Source organism: Gobius niger (assembly GCF_951799975.1).
Source record: "Gobius niger genome assembly, chromosome: 11".
In the NCBI taxonomy this organism is placed as follows: Eukaryota; Metazoa; Chordata; class Actinopteri; order Gobiiformes; family Gobiidae; genus Gobius; species Gobius niger.
This window is the reverse complement of record NC_136862.1, coordinates 10,414,004-10,440,249: the sequence shown is the minus strand read 5'-3', so window position 1 is coordinate 10,440,249 and position 26,246 is coordinate 10,414,004. Positions and strand designations below refer to the sequence as shown.

At 41.4% G+C, this 26,246-nt stretch overlaps 1 long non-coding RNA gene across 1 annotated transcript in view; it reads right to left on the bottom strand.

The window, feature by feature from the left end:
• Positions 1–218: 218 nt before the first annotated feature.
• Positions 219–26,246, bottom strand: part of LOC306969927 — a 36,186-nt gene continuing 10,158 nt past the window's right edge. Inside the window, exons 4-5 of the long non-coding RNA XR_013793361.1 lie at positions 562–642; positions 219–394 (exon numbers count right to left, since the gene is read on the bottom strand). This is a non-coding gene — a long non-coding RNA (uncharacterized lncRNA). The remainder of the gene's footprint in view (positions 395–561; positions 643–26,246) is intronic.

Genomic DNA, 26,246 nt, shown 5'->3' with positions numbered 1-26,246 from the left:
TTTTCCACTTTTTTGTCGCTTTTCTGTTGCGTTTTCTTTAAAGCGGCTAGATGCAAGTTGGCCATTTTATTCTGTGTGTGTGGGCTGGCTTTTTATATACAAAACACCACCAAATGTAATGATTTAACATCACATCATGGGTAAAAGCTCAGAAAAGTCAAAAGGCATGCAACGCTACAGGTCAGTGTGATTATTCCTCCAACATGGATCCCACTGTTGTACCATACATATACTTTAAAATGAATGAATGAATGAATGAGTGAACGTAGTAAAGATCTCACAGATAAGTGGTCTGCTCTTCTATGTCCCGCAACCACAGATCCAGACCCGCCTTTTCCCAGCAGTCGGACTTTTCCCTTTAGAAGCTCCTCTTCGTACGTGCTGTTATATCTGTCTACAACGGAAAACACATGTATTAGTGGTTCGACAAGCAAGCAGTGTTTTATTTTGACATCTGATAAGAGGAGTATTTGGCTTTTTCACAGATTTCTGATTGTACATTTCTATGAGTAAATGGCAAAACAAAAAAAGTTAATAATAATAATAATTTTGAAGTCTTACCAGTAGAGTGAAGTTCAGGGCATGTTGCTAAGGAGAAGGCTGTCAAGTTTGCAGAGAAACAGCTGTGGCTCTTACCTGCATCTGGAAGCAGTAAACTTGATGTATTACAGCTTCATTAAAGATATTTAACATCTTAGCGCCAAAAATAGCGATGAAAACAAGAGGTAAAAAAGGATGAAAACGCAACAAAATCGTGACAATAATGCAATTTGGAGAAATGGAGAAAATGTGCTTGGTTTAGAGGTTAAAGGGATATTTCAGGATTTTTGACATAGGGCCTCATTTCCTAGTTATCCAAAGTGTTGCTGATTTCTGGATAACTAGGAAATGAGGCCCTATGTCAAAAATCCTGAAATATCCCTTTAAGACTTGGAAAGCACACAGTACCTGGGTCACTGGCTGGTTTGGTTGCAAAACTTTGGCTTGAAGAACATTGTTCAGCACCTGATGTTTTACCAAGCGCCTCCTCATTCTGGATTTCACTGGCCGTAAAACACTCAAACCTAATAGTGGCGATACATTAAAGCCTTGTTTTTCCTTTAGGGCGTAGAGTTTAGAGTTTAAGACAAACTTACAGCTCACGATCTTTACTCTCCTGGTTTTCAGAGTCCTCATCACAGCTTTCGGTAGCCATTTTGAACTCTGCATCAAAGAAACTAACGTTAAGTAGAGGTATTGTGAGTTAGGAAGCAAAATATCTAATGAACTTTTGCTCTTTTTTCACACTCTTGATCTTAGCCAAATGGTCGAGAAGCGATACAGTGATATTTCAAGCAAAAACAAATCATTTATATAAGGATACTTCTGTGTTTTTTGTGATGCTATAGCTTCTACGTTTCAGAAGAAACTTTGCCCAAGTGCTTATGTCAGCGGTGATAGTGTAGTTTCCAAATGAGATTAAGTTGTTGCTTTACCTGTGTGACTGGACGGTTGACCTGGATCAGACTCAGCTTGTACTTTATTGCTTTTCTTTTTCTTAAAGTCATTTTCACTCCTGCTTTGTTCAATTTCCCTTTCCATCTGTTTAAAAATGAGTTGGGTTCAGACTTTAGACTCACAATAGTTAAACCTCATTTCCTGGTTACTGTTGCTATGACATTAAGCATCAGAGATTTATTGCACTGTATTTGATCAATTCATCCATGATGTCTCACAGGGTAATGTACTGCCCCCTTGTGGGAATTATTTTTGTTTTGAGTTTCGTGTGTTTTGTCCTCTTGGTGCTTCTGTAGTTCAGTTATGCTCCAAGCAATCTCACAAAAAGTCAAACTCCACAGTTTTTCAGCCTGTACATTTTATTTTGGCTCTACAAAAATATCTGTCTGTTAGTATTGAAATTATAATGATCTTGGCTTCCATTAGATACCAAGTTTAGTCATTTTAGTAAGTTTCCAATTCGTAATTTGTAAGAATATATTAGACGCTAATTCCGTTAGCATCCCTATGGCTTTTCCCATGTATATTAGCATCGTGCTAATCGCTTGCTGATGAGATCGTTTTTTTAAGTTTTAGTTATCTCTAAGCTACCTATTTTATATTTTCATTGTATATTTGTCCAAATACGATTGTAATATGTATCATTTGTGTTTCTGTGTGTTACAGTTTTACAGTCCTTCCAGTAAATAACACTAAAACAGCAAGCTGCTTTCTGGTCCTTTATGGAGACTGTTCGCTATCTGTAGAGCTAGTTCACGCACTAATAAAGGCAGAATAGGTAGAAAGACAAGTTAATTTGTAACTGTAAGGTATATTTTATTTATTATTGTTTTGAAAAGGGACAAATATGTTACATAAGCAACTTCCAAACAAATAGCACAAGGATTCCTAAGGTGTATAATGGCAACAATAATATAATTATTAATGCCAATGATGGTGTTGGAGATGAATTACGTCATACTAGAGTGTACAACAAAATGAAATATTGTTTTTTAGAGAGAAATTTCTGCCGAAGTATTATTGTAATTATCAATCTATGTTTAAATTGGTGATCCTGTTGCAGTCAAAAAGCACAAAGAGCATCTGTAAAGAGGGTTCACCCACTGTATCAGTGAAGTATGTTGTTTTGTTTTGCATTTTACCTCGTCTGTCAGCATGACATGTTTAAAGGCCCTATACCTGATATTTTCATTTCAAACAATGAAAGAGGAAGCCACTAAATTGAAATGTTGGTGGGGGTACAAACTCCTCCCTAATCTTCCTAACATATTTGTAGCATCCCAATTCTTAATAGGGAGATGTTTATAGGCACATTTCACTACTTGCAGGGTCACTTTCACAAGGATGCTAGAAAACTAGATTCAACTATAGCTATACACACGATCTATGCAAGGATCTCCCTAGTATTAAAGCATATATCCAGCCCATATGTCCGAATAAAGGATTATTATTTGTGCCAGTGGACAATGTTTTTTCCAGGTTAGCCCCGTTAGCTTGTTACAATCGCCTACAGCTCATTGTTGATGAAAAGTCTGCAATAAACCACCAATGCACCAAGCCCGGCTCAGTGTGTGATCATCTCAAAGGCTGCTTTATATAGTCACTGATTATTGTATTGTCGTCATTATAGCATAATACTTGTTTTCACCAGATCTATGCGCTGCTATGGAGCAAGTTAGCTCCGGGCGAGCGGTTAGCAGCTCGGCTTTTTGACATGGCTGATGCTTTGACACGTTGAAAACACAGTCTCGATAAAGTTGTATTGGGCAGAGAGATAATCAGAGGCTTCAGTGCTTATGAAATGGCTGCTTTTTACTATAGTCTCCCAAGGACAGCTCACAGACCCCAGGGGCAATGCTTAGCTATCCTGTTCGGCCTTCGAGGCTCCGAGCCGGGCGGGAGACCGTACAGCGGGGCAGTGCGTGGCTAAAAGTGTCCGCTGAAGGCAGCCGGGAGGCGAGAGGTACGAGCCCCAAATGTAGAGAGTCGGAACAGTGGAAGTCTGCATCATAAAATATCTGCTACAGAATTGTTTTCCTCTCTTAGCAGAAGATGAAGCAAGCAGAACCAGAACGTGCAAAGACTATTGAAGACTATTGTTACCCATAATTCAGTCGCTCCCCCGCCCATCGGATGAAATTTTGGGAGAGCAGAACACCCGAAATGATACAAATGCTTTATAATTAGATCTACAGTGCTTTCCCCACAAATGTCTGAGTTTACAATATACTTAAGGAAGACAAAACAAATTTCATTTCGTAACTAGAAAAGAAATCAGCTATAGCTCCTTTAAGTTTGTGCTCCGTACCAAGAATTTGGTGAAGAGCAAAATAATAATAAAAGAAACATACAATAGTCAAAACTCATAATACAGTGCAGCATAATTATTTATTATTATTATTTTAAATTGGTTCTCTGCATTTATTTGTTTTTTATTTATTTTTATGGTTTATTTGGTAGGGACAGTGCAAGTTAATGCACACCCTCCATCCATCCTGGCCAATTGTACATGTTTTTAGTGGTAGGGGAAACCGGAGTACCCGGAGACACGGGGAGAACATGTAAACTCCACACAGAAAGGCCCCGCCCTTGGTGGGAATCGAACCCGGACCTTCTAGCTGTGAAGCACAAGCACTAACCACTGTGCTACCGTGCCGCCCCATTGCCCATTGCCAATGCTGCCAATGCTGCCAATGCTGCCAATGCTGCCAATGCTGCCAATGCTGCCAATGCTGCCAATGCTGCTGGGGCATCTGTAGGAGCAGGAAGCAGCCAGCGTAGGCCGGTGCTCGAACCCATCTCCAGATGTGGAAACAACAGAGAAACAACACACAACAACAACACAACCGGTCAAAACATTTAAGTTCTGACATGTTGATCTAATACTCCTCCTCTGAGGGTGTTTTCACACAGGCTATAGTTAGGTCGACTTTAAGGGACTTTAGGCCCGACAGCGGCGCTTTAGGGTCAGTGTGAATCTGAGCGCAGAGCTTTAAGGCTGTTTTCACACATGTTGGAGCGCCTTGTAGGTCGCCTCGAGACCGCCTTAGCTCCAACTGCATTTACTCCAAAGTTAGTAAAGTCTGTGTTCACGCGCTCGCACAAAACACCGCACACTGTTACGCGCTGGTCGATCCTCTCCCTCGTGGTTAAATACAGTGAGGGTGATTTATACGAGAAGCGAGGAGAAATTAATCAGCACTACGTGCATGCGTGTCGGTGTGGGCACATTGACAGGTTGATGCTCGTTGTCATGGGAATAAGTTAAACAGCTGATCATTGTTACATGGCTGAGGTTGCAATGTTTTGTGCGAGCGCGTGAACACAGACTTTACTAACTTTGGAGTAAATGCAGTTGGAGCTAAGGCGGTCTCGAGGCGACCTACAAGGCGCTCCAACATGTGTGAAAACAACCTTAGAGCCTCAGCTACTACAACCCAACAACACAACACAACACAAGACAACAAGAACACAACCTGTCAAAACATTTAAGTTCTGACTTGTTGATCTAATAATCCTTTAAAGGCCTCAGCTGCAAGACCACACAAAAACACACAACACAAGACAACAAGAACACAAGAACACAACTTGTCAAAACATTAAAGTTCTGACATATTGATCTAATGGTCCTTTAAAGGCCTCAGCTGCAAGACAACACAAAAACACACAACACAAGACAACAAGAACACAAGAACACAACTTGTCAAAACATTAAAGTTCTGACATGTTGATCTAATGGTCCTTTAAAAGCCTCAGCTACCTCCACAACAACCAAACTCCTCCCTTTGCCTTTCCAAACTCCAGATTAGAAGTACTCTTCTGAACTGAACGAGTCCGTCCTCTTCAGTTCAGCAGGCGATGAGCTTTCGTCCGTGTTTTCCATTTCTTCTTTGTTTCCAGGCTCTTCCTCCACTGTTTGAGCTCCTGCGTCTTCCACCGCTGTGGTCATGTCTTCAGTTTTCATCAAAGCAGCCTGTTTTAGACTGTCTGGCATTTCCAAAGTGACCACTGTTGTCTGAGTCCCAACCTCAGGCCTGAGTCCTCTCTGAATCTCGCTCAGCTCATGAAGACGCAGATCTGAGGTGAGGCCCAGCTCCAAGATGCTTTTTTTCTCCAGAGAGCCGTACATATTTACCAGCTGCTGCCTTAGCGCGGTGTTTGAATCCTTAATCAGGTCCGCGCATCCTCTGGCCTGGAGGATCTTGAATTCGATGTGCTGTTGGTTCTTCTTTTTCTTAATTATGTTTTCAATTTCTTGCTCCAGTGCCTTGTTGCATTCTAGATAAGCTTTCTGTTCATTCTTTATCATTTTCAGGTCAATGTCACCATTCTCGTCATAGACATTTTTCTGGTTTTGATTGAATCTTCCAATTTCATTGATGAGATTCACATGGTCCTCCTTCAGCTTGATGAGATGGCTGGAGACCTCGTTCCTTGTTTGCTCATTTTCGGCATCTCTTCGGATTTCCTTAATCCTTTCTAGAAGACTCTCATTCTGTTCAATTATTACATTAGCCTCTCTTTCCCTCATTTCATACTTGAAGCTTTTTAATTTTGCGTCGGCATATTTTTTGAGGGCTTTTTCCTTTTCCTTTTTAAGGGCCTTGTTTTTTTTATTTAACTCTTTTACTGCGTCGCCCAATTGAGACTGCAGTTTCTGGTAGTTCTTCTCTTCACAGATTCCCTTTCTCACGTTTACAACGCAGTCTTCTAGCTCCTTGTTATTTTCAGAAACATCGAGGAACTCCTGTTGCAACGCTTTGAATGTTTCCAAAGTGTCCAGACACTTTATGTGACCTGGGTGCTTTAATTTGTATTGTTTCTGGAGCTGTTCTTTGATGAGGTGTTGCTTTTTTATCTCAGCACGCAGACTTTGGAGAGAGTCGAAGCTCGTGAGGAGATGAACATTTTGCTGGTCACGGCCAGAGACACTGTTCTGTGCAATTTCTTTGAGCAGCTGGAAGAACTCGCAGTCCACACTTCCATCAAACTTAATCACGATCGGGTCTTTCATTTTCCCAACGATAGATCACGCCTTGTTACAAGGAAATCAAGGATTTGAGTGACAGGGCCAGACCAAACCAGATTGCCCACGCAAATGTCACTCGGACCCTAATACACCGGGTCTAAGGATGGTCCAAAGACCTCTCTCCTCAGACCCTCCTCCACGGCAAGCAAAAACTCAGAAACACAGTAAGAAAACCACAAGAAAAATTACAAAACACTGTCGACCTAGGACAGCTGTCAGCACTCTTATCCGCTCTGTGAAGTGTCTGTGTGAAGTGATGTGTACAAGCTGAGTGTGGGGGAGGGGCTTGTTAACATGACATCACCAAATACGGACGAAAAAATATTGTTGTCACGGCAACTGTTCTATTCTTGAATTCCATAGACCCTTTAACTGCTGACATCATCAGTGACATCATCTGGAGGCAGGAAGTGATCAAGAGAAATAAGATTTAACTAAAACTATCCACTATAAGTGTAAAACTACAACTAAATAATGTGGTCCTGTTGTGGCTTAAGGTGCCAGAACAAGAGGAATGACATTTGAGACGATAAAATAACAGCTCCAATGGAAATAGATAGGACTCTCACTTCCTGCTTCCAGCTAAGCCTGGAATGTCACTATTATAATAAATGCATGCATTTCTTTGCAAATTTGATCTTTATTTTATTTATTTATCTATATAATTATTTATAGATATATTTATTTTTTTGGCAGCCACGGTCCTCCATACATGTATGTTTAAAAACAGTTATTCAAAATATACTTTAAGAAACGCTGAATTATGAACATAGTTTTCTACTAAATAAAGATACAAAACCATGGAGAGGAGCACATACATCCAACTGCGCTGTGGCGAGTCTAAATGAATAACTACGCACTGAGTAGAGCGTTGACAGAGAGGCAAAGGAGTGATTCTTCTAAAGGATAGGGTTGCCAGATCATGCAAATATATCCCCACAATCTTACTTGTTTCCATTCACTGTAAATTCGGGTGATTAGAACGATTAGTAATGATTGCGCGGGAGCACCGCGGGAGATAGGATTAGAAATCGGGAGTCTCCCGCGTGAATCGGGAGAGTTGGCAAGTATGGGAACAAAGTGGTTCGACAGCCCATGAACACATAAATGACGGAGAATGCTAACATCATGCTAATGCTAACGGCTAGCTAGCGCTGGATACAACTGCTGTTTTTTCACCTCTACTGAACAATCTGCTGTGAATAAAATACACAGGAACCGGTTTACACTTGACTTTATTTATGTGTGATAAATAAGTTCATAATCCACCAGGAGATGGCTAAAAAGAGTGGAAAATTGTGTTTCCCCAAAGATTCTATTTTCCCCCTCGGCAAAGCCACGCCCCTTCCATGACGTGATGCTGTCTGTATCTATGACGCAATGTGTACATCAGGAAGCTACAATCTACAAATCTACAAAAGCTAAAAGAAAAAGACAATATAATTTTGCTTGTAAATTGTAAGAAATCTATTTTTTGGGGTCAACCTGGCCAGCATGTTTTTGGAGGTAGAACAGCTGTCTGCAATTGAGACATTATTCATTTTAACTAGAGATGCATGTATTTACACTCTAGTAATGCTTTTAAGTATCCCAGTGGGATTCTGGGTTAGACCCAATTTTGTCTTGATTTAGGACTACTTGGAATGCAAAAAAATGCTGAGGTCGGATTTGATTTGAAAAGATTGAGAATCTCTGCTCTGCACGCAGCTCTACTGTTTATCAATAGCACCCTCTGCTGACAAAATTTTGCAACTGCTAATTTTCAGATCAATTTTTGCCACATAGTAACGGTACAAATTGAATAAAATAAAATAAAAAAAACCACCCAACTGCAGCCTATGACACTGTTTGTGAGAGTTTGCTGAACATTTAATTTGAATCTATAATCTGTAAAATTTAGAATGGACTGAGGGCACGTGGCTTCCCTCATTACTGAAGCTAGTTCATGCTAACTTTATGCTGTGATTTCGGAGCCAGCCTCATTATTCAGAATAGAACAAGTGTGAAAGGATGTAATTAGGACAATGTTGCATGTGTTAAGAGGAAAGAATTAAATAATGACTTACATGGGCAAAAAAGTGTCAAAGGAAAGTACCAAGTACCAAGAAAAAGCCAAGTACTTCCTGACCATGACATTTCTCTACGGTTTCCGGAGGAATTAAACCAAAATTAGTCCATTCTACAGTCGAGAGGGTCGCTCCAGTTTCAAACAGCCTTGTATCAAGACAAACTTTCCTGAACTCGATGTAGCCATTTGTTCTGTTATTCTCTTTATCAAAAATACTGTATAACTGTTGGTAGAGGGTGATAATATCTTATAAAGTGATTTGCATAATGAAATACGTTTTCCACAAACATATTTCAAAATCAATTATTTTCTATCTTTTTTTAATCTTTAAGATTGTAGTTATTGTCTTAAGAGTGACATCTGGTGGTAAAATTGCCCAACGCATTGACTGTTTTTTACTTTTCTGCTTTTTTGTTATCAAATCTACGTCTGTTAATAAATGTGGGCAATGCATTGTGAAGCCATCACAGAATGACCTGAGCAAGATCCAGTTTGGATCAAGACTTTTGTTTCATGTTCACTGGAGTAGCACCTGCTGGCGATATCTATACTGATCTCACCTTTATGCATCATTAATTATAACAGTTTTTACACATTTGAAGCATTTATTTGTAGGCGTCTTTCCAATATTATGGCCCTCGCCTCTGGAACGACCTCCGGAGGAGCTCAGGGCTGCAGAGAACGTTCATGTTTTTAAGAGCAGGCCCAAGACCTCCTTTTTAGTTTCGCTTTTAACTGTTTTTTTTTTTTTCTAGGCCTATTTATTTATCTCAGCACCTTATAATTAATTTAATTGATATTTAGCTGTTATTAATATTTATTTTGTATTTATGTATTTTACCTCTCGGTCTTATTTTAGTGATCCTATTTGATTTTACTTTTTTATTTTTTTTATTTTAACAATTTTTATGTTCTCCCAGTTTCCTCTGGAGGAGCCCTCTGCCTCGGGAGCTGTGATGGGCTGTGGCTGCTGGGGTGCTGTCCTGTGGGTGTCTGGATGGAGGTGTGGTGATGTCCGGGCACCCTGTGTTGGTCCCTGTGGCTGCAGCCGAGGTGCCGCTCCCGATGCAGACGGCTCCTTGGATGGTGTTTCCTTACCTGGTTTATCTGTACCCAGCCTCATCTCAGCCTTACCTCAGCCTTATGTCCATTGCGTCCACTGTTTTACCTTGAGTGTGTGTGATGTGTGTGGTGTGCCTCTGGGGAGGTGGGACAATGTGTTTGTATTTGTGGGAGAACGTGGGTGTGAGGGAATGTTTTTAAGTACTTTGTGTTACATGAAATGAATGAAAAGCACTATATAAATAAATATTGATTGATTGATTTTTTCAGTTTCAGTTAAAGAAAAAGTCCATGGACTATGATTTTTACAGTCTGTTGAGGCATGACTGCATTTTTACACTATTTTATCATGTTGTACAGTGGAGCTAGAGGCAAGGTCATCCGTCATTCAACTTTTCAGCTTCATGTTTGTCGCAGTGATATGTTGGAAGGTTTTAGGACCGAAGAGCGAGAGGTGATCACTCAGTTTTTGAAACAGCTCAATCTGTAACATAGTTTGGATGTACATGCGGCTTATTTTTATTACTGACATTGACTTCACATCAGAATTAGGTTGTCAGCGTGACTCACGGTCATCAGCGTGAGTACTTCACATACAAATGTAGGAGGACTGCTAATACATGGAATATTTGTACAGCTAAACACGCTGCTGTGCACAAGGGCTGTCGATCATAAAAGCAAACGTATCAGCGGCTCAAGGCATTAGTGACGTTCAAGATCAACAGCTCTTTAACAAGAACAGAAGAACAAGACCAACGCAGATCAAATGTTGACTGAACAAAAACAAGAAATATTATATGTGTGGAAGGGATACATGTGCGTATTATTTAATGCTTTTTGTAGTGTTTTTGTAATTATCTGTCTCGGGGACTGCAGATGGAAATTAGCTCCAAGAGCTAAAGTCTGGTACAAAGCATCTTTTCATCTGCTGATTAATGCTCCTGTACATGTCCCTGTCAAATAAATAAAATAAACAAACAAACTATTATATATATATATATATATTTTTAGGCCTAAGGCAGCAAAAAACAAATAAAAACAAACAAACAGTCAACACAAGCCAACAACCATATTGATAAAAAGTCTATTTTATTTCAGTGTTTTCAATAATATTTTAATAAATATTATATCATATTTTTCGTTCATTTATTTATTATTTAGGAAGTTTTGTCCCCTTATGTGGGAACCTGTGAATATGTGGGGGTGGGTGGGACAACAGCAGTTTTTTATTATAACCTGTGAAGCACTTGTGTTGCAATTTGTTTTGTATGAGAGGTGCTTTATGTAAAAAAAAAAAAAAAAAGAAAAGAAAAAAGTTTGACGTGATAAGCAATGACCTGGCAGCTAACACAACTGTAGCATGGTTATTTTCTCTACTTTTTATATTGCTTTTAGGTCAGTCTATTTCTCCTGAAAAGGTGGATTTCTAGGGTTACACTGTATTCCTTCAAACAATACAATAGCTGTACAATAGCAGAGCCGGCATTGCCAGTGAAAGCTTTTAAGAGCAGCTTGATGGCCATGGATTTTTGGGATTTTCAAAAAAGAATTAAAGGCTCCAATGTTAGATTTATTTCTCTAGTTTTAGGAATCAATTTGTTTCTTCCTTCAGTAAGGCTAAAAACAGAAGAAGAATAAAAAGACATTTATATAAAACTGAACTGTGATTTAATCAATTGTGAACTATACTTCTAGTAACCCAAACCTCAAGGGTGCTGCAGATGATCTCAAAACAAGTCTAAAATATGCTACTGTCAAAGTCAAACCTTATACGGCAAAACTTTTAATATTAATTAGTATCCACTTTCATCCTCTTTTTTTAAAACTTGAACTAATGCTGAGTTCCTCCAGCTAAGTGCTCGTGTACCACCCTCACTCCCTCTCCGTCCCCAGTTGTAAAACACTGGTTTATATTACTGTGCAATTACTGTGAATAATGTTTTAGCTCATCCCTGTCAGCTGGGAAAGTCAGGAATGAGCCTGGACCACAGACTTACTTCTTATAAACCAAAAAAATCTAGTACTAAGGATGGACGGTCTGCGATCTTGGCCGTCTGCTAAGGGAGCCCCATCGGCCCTGGGTCTCTCTAGCCTGTCCGTCCATGGGAGTGGATCTCTCCTTCTGTGGTTCTCCCCAAGGTTTCTCCGTTTTCCCCTTGGGTTTTTTGAGTTTTTCCTCGCTGTGCTGGAGAGTCTAAGGACAGGGGACACTTGCGACACTCCACGCCGCCTGCTGCCGACGCTTATATGGACATTATGTTTGCCTGGATACTTTTTTCGCCTGAACTTTACATTGTCTTACTTACTGCTCTGTTTTATTGCCTTAATGTTCGGTGCAGCCCTGTGAGGCAACTCCTGTTCTGATATTGGGCTACACAAAACCATTGATTGATTGATTGATTGGGAGAGAGCCTTTGAATTACAAATACACAATATACAAGGAACACAATATCTGTTCTCTATTTCCCCAGTGGAGACACTCAAAAAGCCATCCATTTAAACCATACCCCGTCCTTCGCACGCACAATTTTAGACAAACGTACCTTAAAGGGACTATACGGAGTTTAAAAATGTTCAAATTAAGTATCTTCCTCCCCCTACGTGTTTCAACAATGTCCTAATACGTAGAATTAGCTCAGACCTGTTCACCACAACTGCCTCTAAAATCCTGCACTGTCACTCAAAAAGTTGTTACTTCGGGTCCGAAGTGCCGTCATGCACAAGCTTTATATAGAAGGCGCAGTGACACGTATGACCCGAGGAGGCAGTAGTGAGGATAAAATGGATAACTTGCATCTACCCACGTGCTACCGCATCCTGGCACCACTGTCCGAATGAGAAAATGTAAAGAGATTGATAATAAACACAGTGAATTTAAAACAGAACACAGTTTCAAGTCGATTTGATATCTACAAGTCCCAAGTTTTTAAAATGTAAAACTATTGTAAAGCTATAGTGAATGTTGTCATCTGCTCTTCCTTGACTTCAACCTATTCCTGCTGTGGGGTTTCCATCTCTAGATCTTTAGCCAACATCTTGGTCAGGAGTTTATAGCTGGAGGTTTTTAGCCTAGTGTGCATCTTTTGGAGTAAGGCAGGACGAATGTACAAGCTCAACACAGAAAGGATTCAGGTATCAAATATAGCTCTAAGGGGAGAGTTAGCGACTCAGCCACAGCGCTTTGGATACTTGTAATTCAGACGCTGTTTTCACACAAATACATTTTGCCTAAAACAATAGCACCCCTCTTTTTTGGCTGCTGGCTCACAGAAAAAAAATGACCCCAAAACAGCTGAGATGCAATGCTACTCTCAAGGCATTATATCGGTGCGCATTACAGCTGGCAAGGTCTACTCTCTGTTATGGCCAAGAGCTTATTTATGTGATCATTATTTTTAGCTATAGAAGGAGAGAAGTCGCGTTATTGTAAATCATTGGTTAATTTTTAATACACCGGCTATACGGCTGTCCGAGCTGATGGATTGCAGACTTTCGTCGAGTGGAATTAGCCTCGGACACAGCCTGTTGCCTTGTGCCGCTCGCGTTTTGAGGGCCCAGTGGGACTCGGTGGGGGTGGGGGGGTGGGGGGGTGGTGAGGTGGGGTGACTCACCAAAAGAAAACCAGGGCCGCAACCTTCACTCACGCTGTCAATGAAAATGTGCACAAAGAAACGGCACGTAGGAGCAGAGGAGAAGGCCCGGCTGACTCATTCACAAATAAAAGAAACGGAGAAATATACAAACACCTGGGAGTGGGTAAAGGATTTGAAGAATGAAGGCTATAGGGATGACATCAGGTGCTGGTAGGTAGGTAGGTGGCTTTTCGGGACATGACGTCACCGGGGAGGGGGAACAATAGCTGCCAGGACAGATGAGAAAGGTCATTAATGTTAGTCATGATCATTCGTAAACCAGAGCCCACACACAGAAAGATCAGCTGAGTCACGGTAAGCTTCACGCTGGCCCGGCCCAGCAGGGAGAGTCGAGGGGAGTCCTGGTAATCTGTCAGGTTAGAAGAGGACAAGTGAGGACATTCAGTGCCGTACTGTCAATGTTTAAGTTTGAATCAATCCTTTTATTAGCTAGTCCGCTTCAGACCTGTTTTAGCCCAGGTTTAGCCCAATTACACACTGGTACGGATTATCTTTTGGTACTTGGAAAACCAAATGTACTTGTAGCACTTGTGAAAAGTTTGAGAACCACCACTTTACTGCGTATAGCCTGGCTGGAATCAAACTTATCAGAGAGATTGACTTGCCCCAGACGCTCCTGTTTCTTAAGCAGAAAGTAGGCGGCTTATATGAATGTTTCAGCGGATTAACCTCTTAACCCCCACCTTAACCGAGCACATTTCCTCCACTTCTCGCTTCCTGACCTGAGAGCGTACAGCCGATATGCCAGTGTAACGCCTCATTTGAAAGCTAAGACTTGAGCGCTGTGCTCGTTTTTTAAAACATTGTGGTTCCGTTGTTGTGGCTTCATCACAGTTACATAACACAATTAATATAAAATGCGTCCAAAATGCTACAAAAAAGCAATGAAAACATCGTAAAAATGTGGCAAAAAATTACTTGACCACAAAAGCATTGTGTATAATACAGGTGAAACTCGGAAAATTAGAATATCGTGCAAGTTAATTAATTTGTTATTCAACTGAAAGGAACAGCGATAGGAATACACTGGGAGAGGCCAAACACTATCATCCTTGGTCATTTTGCAGTTCTTCCATACTGTGATATGTTCTTACCTGAGCTTAGACGAGTTGATCGTACCTGTCTGGTCCTTGTGCGTGTCCATGGAAGAGCGTGGTCGCTTCCAACTTCACCCCCGTTTGGAGCTACAGGAACACATGGGTAGAGGCCAAATGCTAACAACATCTTTGGTCGTTTTGCGTGACTGAGGGCACACACAAAGACCGTTAGTTACCGACAGTTACGCATCAACTCCTCTAAGGTCAGGCAAGAACATATCTCAGTATGGAAAAATGGTGGCCTGTTCCTTTAAAATGTGAAACTATTATATGATATTGAGTCATTACATGCAAAGTGACAGATGTCAAGCCTCTGTTTGTTAAAATTGGGATGATGTACCTGGGCGTTCACATTACAGAGAAGCTCTCCTGGACCATGCACACTACATCACTGGTCACGAAAGGTAATCAGCGTCTCTACTTTCTCCACAAGTTAAGAAGAGCCAGAGTCCCAGCCTCTGTTATGTGCAACTTCTACAGAGGGACAATAGAGAGCATCCTGACCAGCTCCATCACTGTGTGTCACGGCGCCAGCACTGCCTCCTGCCGAAGGAGCCTCCAGCGCATTGTGAGAGCAGCAGAGAAGATCTGTGGAGCCCCTCTCCCCTCTATTAAGGACATGTACTCCACCCGTCTCACCCGCAAAGCCATCGGAATCACCAGAGACCCTACCATCACGCAGTCTCTTCAAGGTAATGCCTTCAGAGGGGAGACTGCGGGATCTATGGGCCAGTTCAAGCCGACTGAGGAACAGTTTCATACACAAGGCTGGGAAGCTGAACTCCCTGCCCTCCCTACCACCCCTCTTCCCCCTCCCCCACAATCAAGGATGAGAGAAATATAATTCACATTCACATGGTTTGACAAATAAAAAATCTTGAATCTTGAATGATTATGGTTTACAGTCCATTTTCAAAATATTTTAAATTTGACTCACAATTATAAACAAAGTTATAACAAATATAAACTCAGTTTGGATCATACATGAATTATATATTAGTTTCACAGTTTAAGTTGAATTACAGAAGTGAATGCACTTTTTAACGATATTCTAATTTCACCTGTATGCTTTTATAGCTTAATTCTTTATAAAAATCACAATTTCTATAACAAAACCTCAAGAATATCAGAGCTGCCCTGTGAGAAAGAGACGAGGCGGTGGGTTTGCATTGTCAGAGCTCGATAGTCAAGAAAATACATTGGAAATTACCCTTGTGGCTCGGTATGGTATGACACCTGGCAACCCAGATCTCCATGTCTTTCAGCAGTTTCAAACAAATCACACATCTCTGGCGTCACTTAAAACTACTCATTTAGGCAAAGGAAGTCAGAAAACCACGCAAGATAATAAGACCAATGATGCTCAACAATAGTATCATAGTTTTTCGCATTTTTTCGAAAGCTAAGAGGCGACAGGATAGCCCAGGATAGCAGGCGTATCGGGCCTGAGGTGCGACAGGCAGAGAATTATAAAATCACGTTTGGCTTGGGAGAGGAGACAGGAAGCAACTGCCCAGCTGGGTGCGTAACCAAAGTGACACGAAGAGGTGGTATGGAGAGCCAAAGGGGAAATACGTGAGCAGTGACACAGGCATCAGCAGTCGACTCCTGACATGTGCGCAACAGGAGGCCGTGGGAGGAAGATCTCAGCCAGGGAAACACCACCATAACTAAAGTCAGGGGTTTACGAGCGTTTGCCTGGCAAGGAAAGGACCGCCAAACTGAATTACTATCCCATTTTGTATCTAATGGGTTAGTGTTGCTGGTTTTGTGCGCTATCTTAGACAACTGTGAACAATAAAGACTATAAATGAGTCAGTACTACACTATATCATGGCACTGATGTTTGCAATAGAGAGACTTTTAAATTATGGGGTCAGGAGGTTAAAAAAAAATGAGGAGCTTGAATTCAAATTGGATCTTTTATAAAGTTCGGGGTCAAATGGTATGAAATGTAAAAATCCATTTTGTGGGGAATTTGGAAACATTGTCCATAAATTACATTAGCCAGAAACAAATATAAAAAAGTATAGAAAATAGCAGCACTTCTGTTAAAGGAATAGGCCACCGTTTTTACATACTGAGATATGTTCTTACCTAACCGTAGCCGAGTTAATATATCCACGTCTGTTTTTTCTCCGTGTGCTCTGTCACGCAAACGGAGCACATACTCTCCCACATGTCATATAGCTCCAAAAATGCTCACGATAGAAGCTACCAAGCTCTTCCACGTGTTCCCTATTTAAATAAAGTTACGTGAAGTGTTTTCATGCGAAGTATATTTACACAGAAATGTAGCATATTGATTTTATAAGCAGATAAAAAGGGGTACTATATTGTAAGGCGTAATGATACGAGGAGTAAAACGTCCGCGCAGTAACTCCTAAAGACTTCCCCCACTCACTTCCGTCAATAGAAGCTGCGTGACTTGTAGAGAGCTAGCAGAGAACAGTTGAAGAAGCGATAACTTGTGAACAATGCCTTTTACGTGCATCGTACCGGGCTGTGATAACAAGCAGAAAGTATATAGTGTAGTAATGTTTCACGGATTTACAACTCACCCCGGACGACGACACAGGACTCAGGACCTCTACCATGAGGTATGAATGCGCAGCACTTTCCGAAAATATATTTTCTGCTTGTTGTAAAAGGCTCTCTACAAGTCACGCAGCTTCTATTGACGGAAGTGAGCGGGGGAAGTCTTTAGGAGTTACTGCGCGGACGTTGTGCTCCTGTATCATTACGCCTCACAATATAGTCCCCCTTATTATCTGCTTATAAAATCGACATGCTACATTTCTGTGTAAATATACTTCGCATGAAAACACTTCACGTAACTTTATTTAAATAGGGAACTCGTGGAAGAGCTTGGTAGCTTCTATCGTGAGCTTTTTTGGAGCTATATGACATGTGGGAGAGTATGTGCTCCGTTTGCGTGACAGAGGGCATGGAGAAAAAACAGACGGGGATATATTAACTCAGCTACGGTTAGGTAAGAACATATCTCAGTATGTAAAAACGGTGGCCTATTCCTTTAACTGCTGGCAAATACAGTACATCTACATTATTTTCAAACTTGATTTTTGGCACCTATCTGGCAGTGAACGGAGTTGTTTCATTTGCATTCATTTATTCATTTGAGCAGAAGGTAGTTCACACATCTTTTACCGGAGAAAAGAAGAAACAGGACTATTGTGCTCACAGGGAGTAGGAAGAAGTTATATAAACCTACCCCTTATCTCTCATGCATAGCAACATCACATAAACTTTCAGCAAGCAGCAGATGAGTCTATGCTTGTGTATTGATATGAATCGTTTATGATCGCACATATGTTATCATGTTATTCCATAGCTTTTGTCTCTACTTGCTTTAACCTAATCTGTAGGAGATGTTGGCCCATTCCACACAAAAAGGCAGATTTCTGTGGCAATTTGTACATTTGATTACGAACTCTATTCATCATGTTGCCCACTCAGTGTCCAGATTGCGACGGGGCAGCTCCTCCAGACGTTTTCTGACTGGACTGGATCATGATGAGATTCAGATCATGAGTCAGTGAGCCCAGTCTGACGTCGCTCCTCCTGCCACCCCCACCTCTCCATGTCACAATCTGCATGGGGGAATAAGAACGCATGAGGTGTGTGTGTGGAGGAAGCCAGCAGGCACCCCCCCGTGGTGTTGGTGTACTATGTGTCAGACTGGGGGTCCTTGTACCTCATCTGGAGAATGCCAAATAGCCTTTTGTTATGGAAAAGAGCACGGAAAATGAAATATTTAACATTACATGGCACTTTCACCGTTATTAAATGACTTAAAACGATAATCGGTGTCAAACCAAAGCCTAACGCTCACAGGCTCGCGCTACATGTAGCACTTACGTCATCGTTTTACAGTAGAAACTCAATGGGGACACACCACTCCAGTGTCCAATGCTCTCTCACTATTTCAGAACCTATTTTCAGGACGCTGATTACCTGTAGCACTCTGTCTGTCACTCCGGCCGGCCCTACTCTCCTGTGGCTCACCTCTATTACCTCCCTCCTTTTTCCTCACAGCTAATCTCCGGCTCCTCCATGACAGTGCATTTTCACCACAGTTGTGTTTTCATCAAGACCTGGAAGACAATACTTGTTGGCCTAAAGATTTGCTAATGTTGGTGCTACTGTAAATGTGAAAGTCTTGCTGTATTTGCGATGTGATTTATGCATTTTGAGAGCACACCCCACAGCGGGAAAGGCTGGAGTACTGTAGCTGCCTGCTAGCAGCGTGTCCCAAAAGTTCCCTGAGAAGTTTTCAACTAGTTCAAAATGCAGCTGCAAGATTGTTGTCGCGGACTAGTAAAGAGAACACATCACTCCTGTGCTAAAGTCTCGCCACTGGCTTCCTGTTGAGTCAAGAATCAAATTTAAAATCCTGCTCCTCACATCCAAGGCCATTAAAGGTCTGGCTCCGATTTATCTCCAAGACACTATGGTTCCATATCAGCCAACCAGAGCACTCCGCTCTCAGAACTCAGGGTTGCTAAAGATCCCTCGAGTCTCCAAAATCACTGTAGGAGTTAGCCTTTAGCTTCCAAGCTCCGGTTTTATGAATAAACCCCCAGCTCAAGTTAAAGAAGCAGACACAAAATGTACTCAAAATGTACCTCTTCGTATTAGCTTATTATCAGGTCAGATACTGTAGGTAAAGCTCTAACCCACAGCCTAAAGCAAAGCTGCCTTAGGAGAAACACTGCTGTGGGAGGTACGCGACACTGATCGCTATTCTCTAGTTCTTCTCACTGCAGACTTTGTCCTAATTATGATTCAATATTAATTTTTTTCTGAAGTCTGTTCATTACTATTCAAAAGGTGTCCCCATCCCGGACAGTGGGTCATCAGCCCTGGTCGCACAGGAGAATTGGACAAGAAGAACTGAAGCTCCAACAAGGACTGGACATTCTGCCATCTTGGCTCCCATCGGCTGTCGGTCTCTATAGCCTGACTGTCCATGGGAGTCGATCTCTCTCTCCTTCTGTGGTTCTCCCCGATGTTTATTTTTTCTCCCACTGAGTTTTTGAGTTTTTCCTCACTGTGTTGGAGAGTCTAAGGACGGAGGCCGCCCACACGACTCCTCACCACCTGCTGCCGACGCTTATTTGGACATTATGTTTGTCTGGATACTTCATGCGCCTGAACTTTACATTGTCTTGTTTATTGTTTTGTTTTGTTTCATTATTTTAATGTTTGGTGCAGCCCTACGGGGCCACTCCTGTTGTGGGCTATACAAAACTATTGATTGATTGGTTATATTTCTAGAAATTAGGCAGCATTTAGTGTAACCTAGTTTGTCTAAAGTAGAAGCGTTCATTTCACTATAGTGTGCCTTTGGTGGCTTTTAGGGGTATATTGAACGTTTGCATGCCAGCTGTTAATGCTTCACATGACATTTGTGTGACTGCAGTGGCAGATGGGCATGAGCTGTCCATGTCATGCCAAGACCTTACAGTTCTCCGTATGCATCAATGACCACAGGCAAGCGCTTGGTGTAGGCAGGAGAAAGTGGAAAATATTATTTATTTAGGTCATAATCTGCCTGTGAGAGCTTGGCGTGGATCGGTTGTGCATCCTTTCCTCAAAAGTGAATGAGAAATACTAAATGCATGATGAGCATCTAACTTTAGAACATGGATCAGCACTGCGGAAGTCCTCTGTCATAGTTTTGAGTTTATACATCTTACACAAGATATCCAGAACAACAGTTGGTGGCGTGGCTCAGTCACAGCGGCTCAGGACTAACACCTAAAGCACTAACTAACTAACTAACTAATTCCACTGGGGAAACCTTTGAGGAGCAGTCAATGATTTCAGCAGAGCGCCAAGAGATCTCCCCATTTTGAACAAGGTCGGGACTACCTATTTGGATGATTCGTGTGCATATTTTAGTTTTAGATAGTATTTATAGGCGTAAGCATCTTTGATAATCAACCAACAATGACATGGACACTGCTTAAGTGACTACAAACCCAAAGGTCGGAGGTTTTATCCCTGCTACTGCACTACTGTTTTGTCCTTGAAAAAGACACCATGTCTGTGTAAATGAATGGGCTTGGTTGTGGCTGGAGAGGCTGTTGTCGAGATTATGCTGTTTCAATCTGCAAACATCCACAATCATCCCTAAAGTACAGTATATGCTGATGAGTACAGGGTGGTAGGAGTCGCTGAAAATGAGTAAATGTTAGCTCAGCCTGTATGGAACTAAAGGTAAGGTCATCGAGTCAGATCAAAGACAACAGCCCACAGCCAAGTATGTGTGATCCACTGGTTTGCCCATGCCCCGTTGAACTCTGGCCTTTGATTAAGAGGGATTTTACCCTGAGGCTTACACTTTCCACAGTATAGATGCAGGATAACATCAACATATTCCACCATTCCGTTGCTTTATCCTATGGGCATTATTGCATACAAAATTAGGGAACATACTCCTCAAGTGCTAATTTAGGTCCACTTAAAAAGGCTCTTTACCGTCCCATCAGTGTTCGCCAGCCCCAGGTGAGGCCATACACATTTAACTGCTTTCTATCTCAGCGGATCTCAGGGAATGTGTCAAAGTGTTAGAGCGCTCCAGGGAGATTTGTCTGTACCGGAAATTGATAAATGCTACAGAGGAAAATTCCATAGTAATAGGCTTACACACGATACGGCTCATCTTGAATATATAGCAACACAAATGCATTGATTATTTGTTATGCTAAGCCAGCCCAGACATTTAATCAGAGCCAAATATTAAAACCCGCTGAAGTGTTTAGACAGACCTGTCTGGAACACAATGAAATTACAGTTTCACCAAATGAATATGTGCTGATAATAGAGTGAAGCTGGTGGCTCCTGCACGCTTTGTTCTACCAGGTCTGATAAGTTTTATTTTGTTGAGTAAAATGTAATAATAATAAATCATCTGACCTTGTGAGGATGAAAGTGTGGGGGGCTGTATGGTGAGAGTATTCAAAGCTTCAATGCAGCTCTGACCATATGTTGTTATTGTGTCCTAAGGCAGCTGTGACGTACTGTTTTGGACTGTTGGGTGTGAATGGATAATAATAATGATTGTGAATATTAATTGTTCCACGTGTTTTAGAAGGTTTTGTTAGCAAATATGTAAATCTCAGTGGGAATTCTAACATAATGTGGCTTCTTGTGGGAGTGTAACCTGTGTCCTCTTAGAAGGTGCTCCATCCATGTTGGAGGAGAACCCTGAGCAGCAGCAGCACCGAACCAGGACAGGGCGGAGACTCACACATAATTAACAGCTGCAGTACTTTTATTACACGCCTCCGAAGTGCTCTGAGATAGAGGGTGAGTCAGAGAGGCCGCCCGGTGGTCCCTCTGGAGGGCTGGAGTAGCTCTTAGAACACAATGACACTTCTTGCCTTGATTGCATTGCTCCCCGGTGCCAGTTCATTAATTTCAAATGAGACGAGGTGTTAGCGCTGTAGTATTCTGTTCTTTATGTATTGCAACGCAGTAGGCACAGTTCTGTAGAGCAGTGGTTCCCAACCCAAGGGCTTGCAGGGGTTCAGGCCATTAATAAAACATATTGCTTGAGAAAATGATAAGTACATTCTTCTTGGCAGTGATGTTTTTGAGCGGGGCATGGTTTTGGACTCGGGGACGGAGAAGCTAAGTTTTATCACACCAAGTGAAACATCAGGATTTCAAACCTTTTCAAATATTGTCAACTTTATAAAAAACTTGAACCAGAACTTGGTCGTTTATTCCATTCCTAAGAAGAATTCCGTCGCTGCACATACTGCTGTGTAAGTATATCCATTTTCGCACAAACTGTATATTATGGAGGACAAGGACTGCCAAAACAATATCAATACATTAATGTTTAATTAATTGTCATACACTTATCTAAATTTAGATTAAAGCAGCAAAGAAATGCATGTATTTAATGTAACATATTTATTTATTTTTTGACGGTTCTGGTCCTCCATTGTACATATGCCCAGTCCCGGTGACCTTCCCAGGCCGTCACCCAAAGACAGCCTGATCATACTCTTCATCACGGTAAATTCATAATTGTGCGAGAAATACAGAGTTTACAGAAAGAGAAGCGAGTTTTTATGATACACAAAGTGAAAGGGAGCTCTGCACATTGAAGATGAACTAGACAATAAACGATATGATATGGCCCACCCCTACTGGAGAGTCCCAAAGTGTGTAGGAGGGGCTTGTAAGAATGGCAAAAGGTCCCTGCCCCTGTGTAATTAAACTTGTAAGGTAAAAAAAAAGAACTTTGCCATTTCACCCAAGTCTGAACTTTCTTTAGATACAGTGACTTTTTGGCTTGTCATTTCAAAGGCTTTAATTTGGGTCCACTGCACTGTACATTTGCGATCGAGTGGTTAGTGATTCAAATTCCTTCTGGCACCAATAAATAATAGAGATGTTAAAAAGGAGTGCGGCACGAAGGTTATGTGTAGGGATGGATGTTCAGCTCATCGTATAAGCTTTCAAAAAGGTCCTTACAGCGGTAACATGTGCTAATAAATACGTGAACGTGATGAAAAATTAAACACCATTGAGGACACACACAAGACAGGGATCAGTGTTATAGAAGTGCAACAACTCTGTCACAAATTCAGTGGAGGATACTCACTCGTATACTATACATGTATGGCTTTATTTATTATGTACTTAAAGCAGAACTAAGTAACTTTTGCCCCAATAGGCTACAAGCACCACTGCAGGTGTCATAGCATGTTGTGTTTTTTTTTTTACTCATAATGCTGACAGAAAAGACAAAGGGAGAGAGAGATATTGTACATTGTGCCACAGCCCAATTACGCAATGGAGATATTTTTACTGCTAAAGTGGCGCAAGTCCGCAGTTAGCTTTGCCCGTTAGCCTGTTAGCTTCAGGGACAGTGTGGATTTCTGGCCAGAGACACTTGGGGGGAGATGAAAGACCCCCCAATCATCCCATGAACACTTGTATTACCCCCAGAGGGACTACGAAAAGGATTTATTGAGGTAAACAAGTTACTTAGTTCTGCTTTAACCTCTTAACCTCCACCTGAACCAAGCACATTTTCTCCAGTTTGGCTTTACCCAAATCTAAAAGCTTCTTGAAAAAAGTGTCAAAATAGCGTCAAAAATGGATGAAAACTCAACAATCCATCATCCATTTTGGCAAAAAAGCAACTAAAGAACAACAGTAAAGTCACAAGAAAGTGATGAAAATGTGACAAAAAAGCAATGAAAAGCAATGTAAAAAAAGTGACTGCAAAGGGGCAACTACGCAGGAAAAAAGATCTGTTTAATTTAGTTTTGTAAATGCGTTTCACTGGCCTATAGGCAGTAACCTTTTAGATTTGGGTAAAGCTGAACTGGAGACAATGCACTTGGTTAAGGCGAGGGTTGAGAGGTTAAAGCAGTACTAAGTAACTCTTCCCCCTAGAGGCCATGAGCGCAACTGCAGGTGTCGTAGCAAGTAGCAACGTTTTTTTAACTTATTAGTTGTCCTGGAGAGTAAATACTACGCTGACAGGAAAGGCGAAGGGAGAGAGGGATATTGTGCATCCAATTATACAATGGAAATAATTTTTTTCACTCAAACTTGGCTGTAAATACTGTTTAAAGTGACGTTAGCCCGCAGTTAGCTTTGCCCGTTGGCATGTTTGCTTCTTCTTCTTGATTCTATTAGTGATACACACTAATAGAATCAAGAAGAAGAAGCTAACATGCTAACGTGCTCCGGCAGTCAAGTTGCAAACATGGTTTTCTGTCCAGAGACACCAGGGGGAGATGAAAGACCCTCCAATCATCCCATAAACACTTGCATTACCCCCATAGGGACTACGAAAAGGATTTATTAAGGTAAACACGTTACTTAGTACTGCTTTAAAATGTTCAGCTTTATCAATGGTTAAGACAAAACGAATGCACAAGTCAAGAGGGTGAAAAGTGTTCCTACATGGAAGAAACTTTTGTAGGGTCATTTACCAAGCATTTTCTCATGTGCATGCGGAATCATTTCATTTACACATCAGATTTGGGGCCCTAGAGCTGTAACATGCCCACAAAATAGCATCTTTTATTTTTCAGCTTGCACCCACTATTTAGCACCTGCCTTAAAGCAGTACTAAGTAACTTATTTACCTTAATAAATCCTTTCCGTAGTCCCTGTGGGGGTAATACAAGTGTTTATGGGATGATTGGAGGGTCTTTCATCTCCCCCTGGTGTCTCTGGCCAGAAAACCATGTTTGCAACTTGACTGCCCCCGGTGCGGAGAAAGCAATACACACTAATGTAATCACGAAGAAGAAGCTAACATGCTAACGGGCAAAGCTAACTGCGGGCTAACGTCATTTTAAACAGTATTTACAGCCAAGTTTGAGTGAAAAAAAATATTTCCGTTGTATAATTGGATGCACAGTAACCCTCTCTCCCTTCGCCTTTCCTGTCAGCGTAGTATTTACTCTCCAAGACAATTAATAAATTAAAAAATTGTAACTTGCTACTACACCTGCAGTTGCGCTAATGGCCTCTAGGGGGAAGAGTTACTTAGTACTGCTTTAAAGGAGCTGGAGGTGGAGGAGCGTGGTCACTTCTATCTTCACCCCATTCGGAGCTATAGGAATATGCTGGGAGAGGCCAAATGCTAACAACATCTTTGGTCGTTGTGCGTGACTGAGTGCACAAATAAAGACCAGACAGGTACGCATCAACTCGTCTAAGCTCAGGTAAGAGTGTATCTCAGTATGTAAAAACGGCGGCCTGTTCCATTAAATGACCTTGGATCTGGAGTATTTTGGTCAAATCCATTTTCGATGCATAACACAAAACAATACTATGTCTCTGGACAGGCCTGGGAGCGTCTTAGTAAATAATAATAGCTTACACTTACACTCAAGCTCGACAAGCCTCTCAAAGCACAACTTGAAATGATTACAGCAACAATGGCTATCAACTTCTTTCCCAAAGAGTGCAAAACGATGGCAAAAAGTTGAAATAGTGGCGTCTGAACTTTAACGGCTGCTTCGAACAGGTGTGAGAAGCGACGTGCGAAAGTACACATCGCAGCGTCGTCATTTGCGAGCAGCTTGAGTCAGAGGTGTGCTAAAGTAATGCCTTTTCAAATGTTCACAACACCACTTCACTGCAGCTATTTGCAGCGAGCGAGAAATGCATAGACATTTGGAGGGATTTGTCTGAAGTCTTCCTATTAATGGCAATGCAGAGACACCGTGACAGTGAGTGCCCTACACCAATGGAATTATAAATCTTGTCGTGTTCACCGGAGAGGTAAAGCACATTTTTATGGCTTTAAATAATGTGCACTGCTCCAAAGAGAAGGCTTCATTGACGCGTGTTGCATTGTTAATCTGTTTGCTCACACATTTAGCCCTGTAAGACTGTTATACCTTTATCTATGTTTAGCCCATGGTTGCAAGGTTTTCAGTTCAAACGTAAGGCATAGACATTATCAAACCCTGTGGCAGTATGTAGCTGTTAGAAATAGTTTGCAAACAAGTGAATTGATTGGCCTTATTTTAAACAATCAAGATGCCACTGAGGCCATGAGTCTGGTTGTGCCATAATACTCGCCCATGGCCCATAGAGGCACATTCTCAGCTTTGAGCCAGGATCCTTTGCCAGACTGTAGGAGATTTGCCTATTCAACAGTAAAAGGCTATTATATCGACAGATCTTTGTATGTCAGTATCTTTTTTTAATCTGTTCTTACATTAAAGACACTTCTTTTCTCAGTCTCATGGCATGGCCTTTCATCACATATCGTGTGAAACAAACCTTTTCCCCTCTGAGCTCACAGTTTGACAGAGGTAATAATT